Raw genomic sequence first — 8,836 nt, forward strand, 5'->3', positions numbered from 1 at the left:
TTTATTTATTTTTCACAAAAGCAATCATATTATTACACTGTTTCTATAGCTTGCTTTTTCATGCTGCAATAGACCTTGGTCACCATTCTGATTGTAATAGGGTGGTCCCCAGGAAAAGGGGAGGTTCCAGGTCCCCTGCCCCACCCAAAGAAGGGTGGAGCTGAGCAGGGAGAAGAAGCTGGAGAAGGGAAGGCAGGAGAAGGAAGGAAGCAGCATGGACAGCCAGAAGGAGACCTGGAGGAGGCACATGGAGTAGAGAGACACGTGAAGAAACTGCTTGCCTTTTGGTGATCATGGGATTTGTAGTTCCCAGTGTCCTGATGGAGTCGGGGTGGAGTCCACAAAGCCTGTCTGGAGTTTGCTCAGGACATCCTTTCCCCCTCATAATTCCTCCCTTTCACTTTTTGCAATCATTTCCATGATGATGAAGATCAAATATATGGATGCTGGGGTACAATCTCAGATGAAAAATTTTCAGGGCTCCAGTGTGAAAGAAAACCAGTCTCTCCAGGTAGTGTCCATTGTGGAAAGCAAAAGTCCTCCATTCCTGGAAAAACAGTCAATCAAAGGATGTCCTGAGCAAACACCATACAGGCTTTGTGGACTCCAGCCCCCACACCATCAAGACACTGGGAACTACAAATCCCATGATCACCAAAAGACAAGCAGTTTCTTCACGTGTCTCTCTGCTCCAGGTGCCTCTTCCAGGTCTCCTTCTGGCTCTCCATCCTGCGTCCTTCCTCCCCAGTATCCTATGCAGCTTCTTCTTCTCCCTGCTCAGCTCCACCCTCCATTGGGTAGGGCAGGAAACCTGGAACCTCCCCCTTTCCTGGAGACCCTCTGTTACAATATCTGACTTGTCAAGAATGAATCCCAATCTTTTTCCCCTCTCCACCACCATCCCTTATACCCCCCAGCCCTTTCTTCCTCTAGGTTCCCTCTTAATCTCTAGCTTCCTCTTAATCTCTAGCTTTCCCTCTTAATCCCAGAAACCTCATTTCCTTTATTAGTGTGATATATTTTTTTTTAATTTATTTTTTATTTATAAAATAGCTGGGGTACAGGCCAGAGGTGCGGGAGGGTGAAAGGATTCACCAGAGACAGAGTGGGGAGCAGAACAGGCAGATGGACGGAAAGCACTTTTGAGGGGAGCAGCGGGCGAGACAGCAGACGTCTGCAGCACCAAGTGGGAATCCCCTTGGCTGGCAATTGAACCCACACTGCAGAGGCTGCAGACAGTTGCACATCGCTGCGCTCAACCCGCTGCGCTAACCGGAAGGCCCGGTGTGTGATAGTTTTTATAAGTATTTTGCTTTTGTCAGATTGCCTCCTATGTAAATATCTGATATTTGTCTTTGTCATTCTGGCTTGCTTTACCACACTTAGTTCCCTCAAACTCCTTCCATTTTGCTGTAAATGGAAACTTTTCGTCTTTTGGCTGAATAATATTCTCTTGTATGGATATTTCACATTTTTCAAATCCCATCCTCAATCCTGTGAGAACACTTAGTTTCCATAGTCTAGTTGTTGTAAATAATACTGCATTAAACATTATACAGCATATAATTTTTTGAGTTGATAGTTCATTTTCTTCAGATAGATGCACAAAAGTGGGATTTTTTGGGTCATATGATATTTTCATTTTATTTTGTTAAGGTAAATCCAGATTGCTAGTGTTAAATACCTGCAGAAGTTAGTATATTCTGTTTTCTATTTTTATTGCTATTATTATAGGCCTGATTTATTTCAAGTTTTGCTCTATGTAGCAGGGAAAGTAGAGGACAAATAGTTTCTTTGGCATACATCAAGGATACATTAAAATCAATAAAAGCAGGCCAAATCTGGAAAATAAAAATTAGGTATTAAATGAGTAATTCACCTACCATCTGGACATCTCCTGTCAGTGGGTGAATGTTAAGAGTCATGCTAAAATTCTAGTGACTAATGGAACACGGTGGTTGATTCCAAGTGACCTTGGCTCTCTCTTTTAAGTGACTTTCAACAAGTTTTGTTATAGATAAGAACAAGTTTATTGTGTAAGAACTTGATATAGATTCTAAAGATTCTTCTGCATGCTGCCTTTTTAAAAAACAAGTTCAATACTCAGTCATTGGGAAAGCATTCTTTTTGTGCTGCTATGATTTCTTTACTCATGGTTTTTTATTTTATTTTTTTTATTTTTTTTTTTATTTAACTTTTTTTTTATAGAGGCATGTTTTATTTATTTATTTGTTTGTTTGTTTGTTTTGTTTATACAAGCACTGGGTACAGTCAGAAGCACGGGAGGGTGAGAGAATTCACCAGAGCCAGAGCAGGGAGCAGAGCAGGCAGAAGGACCAAAGTACACTGCTGAGGGGAGCAGCGGGTGGCAGGAGAGGTCTGCGCGCCATGTGGGACCCTCCTCTGGTGGCCGGGGAGCAGCCGGGGATCGAACCGGCGCCGCAGAGGCCGCGGGCAGCTTCGCAACCCAGCGCTCAACCGCTGCGCCACCGGGGAGGCCCTCTTTACTCATGGTTTTAATACTTACGTTAGATAACTCAGACACTTTTCTCTTAGCCACTTTGGACCAATTTCTCTCTTTAGTAAAATTGAAAGAACAAGTACCAGCTCCTACTATTGCAATGATTTAATGATACAAGTGTAAAAACACACTGTCTAGTAAAATGTAAGCCTTATTGAGACTTACTGGGCTCACTTGACAGGATTTTTCAATCTCTTCCCCTTGTCTTATCCTAATTCTGGAGACATGAAAGTTAATATTTGAGTTCCCAATCTTCCTTGTAGCTAATTTGACACAGCTCTGGCAACTTACATATAAATAAATATTCGCTGAGGGGTCTTCTGGAGAACTTGCTTCTCTTTATAAAAGAGAACAGATACAGCTTCCACCTTTTTTATCCCTTTGTCTTATCTTACCTGATATTGGGTAATGTCTCAAGGTGCAGCAACCACCTTACAATTATGAAGCGATAAGTTGAAGGCCAATAACTGAATGATGGTGGAGAAGAAAGGCAAAAAACCTGGGTACCACATGGTATTTTTGAACTGCTTATTTTGGACTGTGCACCTTTGAATATCTTGTCTTATGAAAAAAAAAAAAAAACCTGTTCTTTTTAAAATTTTTAAAAAAGATTTATTTATTTATACATACAAGAATTGGGGTACAGGCCGGAATTCGGGGGTGGTGGTGAGAGGATTCACCAGAGACAGAGTGGGAACAGAACAGGCAAACTGACTGAAATACACTGCAGAGAGGAGCAGCAGGCGAGACGGGAGAGGTCTGCTACGCCCTGTGAGTAGTTCCCTGGTTGGGGATCGAACTTGTGCTGCAGTGGCTGCAGTGAGCGTCGCAGGTTGCGTCTTAACCCCTTGCACCACCAGGAAGGCCCAAAACCTGTTCTTTATTTAAGCTAAATTTACTCAATATTCTGTAATGACATCTGCTACTGTTGCTGTGGTTTTCTGCTTGTAAGTGAAAACTACCTTGATTATTCATAATACCTTGGATGGAAGCCATTTTCAAAAATTCCAGGTCAGACATTTCTTCAAGATTTCCAGTCATTACCAGGTCACTGGTACAGTGTGTAATGATCTGCTCAAATTATTGAACCAAGAGTGGATGTATTGCAGACCATTTGAGGACACCCCACAACTAAAAATTCTTTTTGAGCAAGTCCTATAATTGTCATGTAATAGATTGAACCTAAAGTTTATATAGTCCAAATATCTTCCCCCCTTCCTTTTATAATAAAATTTTTCTTTGTTTTTGTTTTCAGACATATAGGCAAAGTCACTTAGAAAGTAGTCACATTGACATATCCACATTGGAAGGCTATGAATGCTCATTTAATTGATGAGCCTAGTTTGCTGCCACAGTCAAAGAATGTTGTCCTTTTTAGGAAATATGTTCAGAATCTGAATTACAATTTTAGGGAATGCCACCAATGTCAACAAATATGTTTTATGAAGATTGGATTTGATTTTGGAAATTATCCAAATATTTGTTCCAAGTGAAATCTAAAAAATTATATAATCACTTGCAAAGGGAACAATACATATTTTGTTGCTGTTATAATTAAAAAATAAACAATTAGGTGTGTAGACAAAATAATCAGACCCAAAGAAGGTATAAATATGTGTTGTAGCAATGACAATATTGTTCAAATTAACATATGTCTTCCCAAGGTGACTGGTCTGGAAGTCCACATACTTGTAATCTACATTAGCTAAACTCATCTGTTTCATGGCTATATTTAGTTGCAGTTTATTTGAATAAACCAAAAGTTTCATTTTTATCCCTCCTATTCTGTCATAAATTTCTTATTCTAAAATACCCAGTATTTATTTAATTGATTCAAATTCATTTTTGTAATCTATCATTTTTCTACATTGAATAAAAACAAGTATCAAAACAAAATAGTGTTATGTATAAAATAATAAGATTTCAATTCAAACAGAATTTCATGTGAGCTCCAACTTTGCCACTTACTAGCTATGTGATTTTAGTGACTAAGCTCTGAAGTCTGTTTTTTTAAAAGATTTATTTATTTATGCATACAAGGACTGGGGTACAGGTCAGAGGTGCCAGGGGGTGACAGGATTCAGCAGAGACACAGTGGGGAACAGAACAGGCGGACTGACTGAAATACAGTGCTGAGGGGAGCAGCGGGCAAGACAGGAGAGGTCTGCTGTACCATGTGGGTCACCTCCCTGGCTAGGGATCAAATTCTAGCTGCAGTAGCTGCAGATAGCTTCATAGTACTGACACTTAACCCCCTGTGCAACCAGGGAGCCCTAAAGTCTATTTTTTTATGTGTAAAAGAAAGATAAAAATTGTACCTATCTTAGAAAATTGTGAATATTAAATAGGCTAATAAATATAGGGTATTCTGTATATTATTTGGCGTATAGAAGTTATCAATAAGCTTCACTTAGATAAGATCATCTTAATCAAATAGTGAAGTCTTGGAAACACTTAAAAATTAAAGAATAGGGCCTCCCTGGTGGCACAAGGGGTTAAGACGCAACCTGTAAAGCTAGCCCACAGTCACTGCAACATAAGTTCGATCTCTGGCCAGCGAGCTACCCACACAGCGCAGCAGACCTATCCTGACTCACCCGCTGCTCCTTTCAGCAGTGTATTTCAGTTAGTACGCTTGTTCTGTCTCTGGTGAATCCTCTTATAGCCCGCACCTCTGGCCTGTACCCCAGTTCTTGTGTGCATAAATTAATAAATCTTTAAAAATATTAAAGAATATTAGGCTGTTTATAGGAATTGCTGCCATAGCTACTGTCTATAATTCTACCTTTTCACAGTTCTGAAGGCATTCTGGAAAATATTCATTGTACTAATTTCCCTTTCTCAGCTCTCCCTTTCTGCTGTTTCAACCTAGAACTATAACTTTTTTTTTAAAGATTGATTTAGTTATGCATACAAGAGCTGGGGTACAGGCCAGAGATGCAGGGGGGTGAGAGGATTCACCAGTCAGAGTGGGGAAAAGAACAGACAGAACGACTGAAATACACTGCTGAGGGGAGTAGCGGGGGGGAGATAGGAGGGGTCTACTTCGCCATGTGGGTTGCTGCCTGGCTGGCTGGGGATTGAACTCGTGCTGCAGAAGCTGGTGATGGCTCATAGTGCTGTGCTTAACCCCTTGGGCCACCAGGAAGGCCCTAGAACTATACCTTTTAAGAGAGGAAAAATGGAAGGATTGGGAATGCTGACTAATGATAACCTTGACACTTTGAAAAATAGAATAAATAAATGAACACTAAATTTATTTGAGTTAATTATGTATAGTTAACATGAACTAATATGGGTATTTATGTATCATTTTGTTTGTTTGTAGAAAGAAAATTGGTCCTGGAAAAGCCAATACTGTTGCAGTGTATGATTTTTAGATAAATCTCTTAACCTATCTGTCTCATTTTCCTTAGTATAATGTATCAAATGCCTGTTTTCCCAGGAAATGTTTTCAAAAAATAAGTAAGAATCATAATTGCTTCTTTCCCCCTTGTTAATGAAGGAAAAAAATATGGATGCCTTCCTAAAAGCCAGGAAATAACCATTAACTTGGACTTTACAATAGATTTCCAGGGGAGTCTCCCTGGTGGTATAAGGGATTAAGTCTCAGCACTATGAAGCTATAGGCAGCCACTGGAGCAGGAGTTCGATCCCTGGCCAGGGAGCTTACCCACAAGGTGTTGCAGACCTTTCCTGTCTCACCCACTGCTCCCCTCAGCAGTGTATTTCAGTCAATCCACCTGTTCTGTTCCCCACTATGTCGCTGGTGAATCCTCTCACCCCCTGTACCTCTGGCCTACACCTTAGCTCTTGTATGCATACATAAATAAAATAAATGTTTAAAAAAAAGATTCAGGGGTATTTCATTATTCCACGTTCTAATATGAAAGTAGAAAGTAGATGACTGTTGGTATAAATCAAGTGCATTTATGACATATCAAGCAAAGGTGATTAAACAAAAATTGGTATTTAAGTACTGGTTATTCAACTCCTCTGAGCCTGTTCCTTTATTATTGAATGAGGAAGTAGAGTACGAATGTACTTTACAGCTATTTAATTATCTTCTTCTAGTTAATTTTAACAAACTATAAAATATTCTCATTTCACTCAACTAGATCTTTTCTTCCCTGACCTAACTGTATTTGGCTTGGAGGAGGATAGAACACAGATGGGGTAGAGGGAGACAAGAGGAGAGAGGAAATAAAATCTTTCAATAGTTTTTGAATGACTACAGTTTATTATGTGTTTAGAGTAGATCTCCAAAAGAAAATTGCATTTTTCAGGAAAAAAGAGGGAGAAATCCTCTAAAAGTACTTATGCTTTTTACGTTTTAAACTTTATTAGAAGAGGGGCCTCCCTGGTGGTGCAAGGAGTTAAGCACAGCACTGTGAAGATATCTGCAGCCTCTGCAGCATGAGTTTGATCCCTTGGCGTCCAGAGAGCTACCCACATGGCAAGGCAGACCTCTTCTGTCTTGCCCACTGCTAATCCTCAGCAGTGTATTTCAGTCAGTCTGCCTGTTCTGTTTCCCTCTCTGCCTCTGGTGAATCCTCTCACAGCCTGCACCTCTAGCCTGTATCCTAGTTCTTGTATGCAAAAATAAATCTTTTAAAAAAACCAAATTTTATTAGAAGAGAAATAGGTGATGAATAATGTGTACTATGCAAGAAATAGTTTATTTAAAAATAAAATTATATATTAACTTTTAATTATTATTATATTTTTACAGAGAGAAGACTCTAGGCCAACGGTCCTCAAAGTGTAATCAGCAGACAGCTTCATCATAGCCTGGACAATTGTTAGAAATGTCAATTATTAGACCTTATCCCAGATTTACTGAATCAGAAACTCATATGGATCTATCAATCTATGGTTTAACAACATGCTTTCTGACGCATACTAAAACTTGAGAACTACTGCTGTAGGCTTGAGCAAAGAACTCTGCTCTTTGTAATGTGACTTCACAGCACCTCCCTTTAAGAGTAAAAATCTCTATCACAGCCTTGGAATTTGGATTAGTTTTGTGAAGTGCTTTAACTAACAGAATGTGGCAATCGAGACAGTTGTAACATTTCTGTACATGGGCCTTTTCGACTCCTTGGTGTATACAGATCGTCTAGTCCCAGAGCAATTTATTAAGACATGAGTGATCACGTGGAAGAACCCAGGTGTCTCTGCTGAGGCCACGTAGACAATTCTATTGTCACAGGACACATGAGCGAGCCCAGACAAAATCAGGACCCACAGTAGTGTGGGTAAGGTCAACCAGAGTGGAACGACCCCACTGAGCGATAAACCCATGTGCAATAATATATATTTATTGCTTTAAGGTTTTTTTGGGTTTGGGGTGATTTATATAGTAGTATATAAATTGATACACCTTACCCAATATATAGGTTACATACTATTCCAGTTTCTCCATAAGAACATTTACATTGATAATAGTTTGATGAGGTTAAGGCATCAAAGAATGTATAAGGTGATATTCCTTTATAAAGATCATTTGAATGATTGCCAAGTAATTTACATATACCAGTGCTAATTCTTACAACAACTTTGCAAAGTGGATATTATTATTATTCTGTTTTATACTCTAAGAAACAGAGAGAAATATAAATTGAATAATTCACCCAATAGCACACAATGAACGGTAAAGCAGACATTGGAACCCATGTCTTTTTAGTGCCTACAACCTCATCTTTCCACTCTGATGCAATGTAGGAACTAGAAGTGTTACAGGGCAAACCCAAGGTGAAATGAGTTGACCTGACTGTGTGTCCTCACCCGCATGCTTAAAAGGAATTTATAATAAGACTCAATTGCAAGCACACACAAAAAGGGTAATGAAGGGTTTATTTACAAAAAGGGGAAAATGAAAAAAAAGAATAACTCCGGAAGAAAGAGAGAGATAAATTGGTGAATGTGTCCTACCACTTCCACTGATCTGGAACCCAAATAGCACACCGCAAGCCAGCGGAAAAATCAAGGACCCCAAGGCCCACATATCTGGTTATATACCATGCTTGGCTGCTTAACTCCACCCTCAGGTCCGAGCAATCCTCCTTTTGGTGGTGATGACATTATGGGATTTGTAGTCCTTGGTGTTTGGATCTCTTTGGTCTGGGGTGGGGGTGGGTCGATAAAACCTGTTTGTGGAATTTGTTCAGGACATCTTTTCCCCCCAAAAGAAGGGCTTCTAAATACCATCTAGCACAAAACCAAGGAAGTATAGTCATTTGGCTAGAGTGACTCACAATGTAAAGTTTTCCATCTTTATAATGCCAAATACTTATAAATGAAAAAATAGAAATC

Source organism: Talpa occidentalis, unplaced genomic scaffold (assembly GCF_014898055.3).
Source record: "Talpa occidentalis isolate TD23 unplaced genomic scaffold, MPIMG_talOcc4v2.1 talOcc4.7, whole genome shotgun sequence".
Classification (NCBI taxonomy): Eukaryota; Metazoa; Chordata; class Mammalia; order Eulipotyphla; family Talpidae; genus Talpa; species Talpa occidentalis.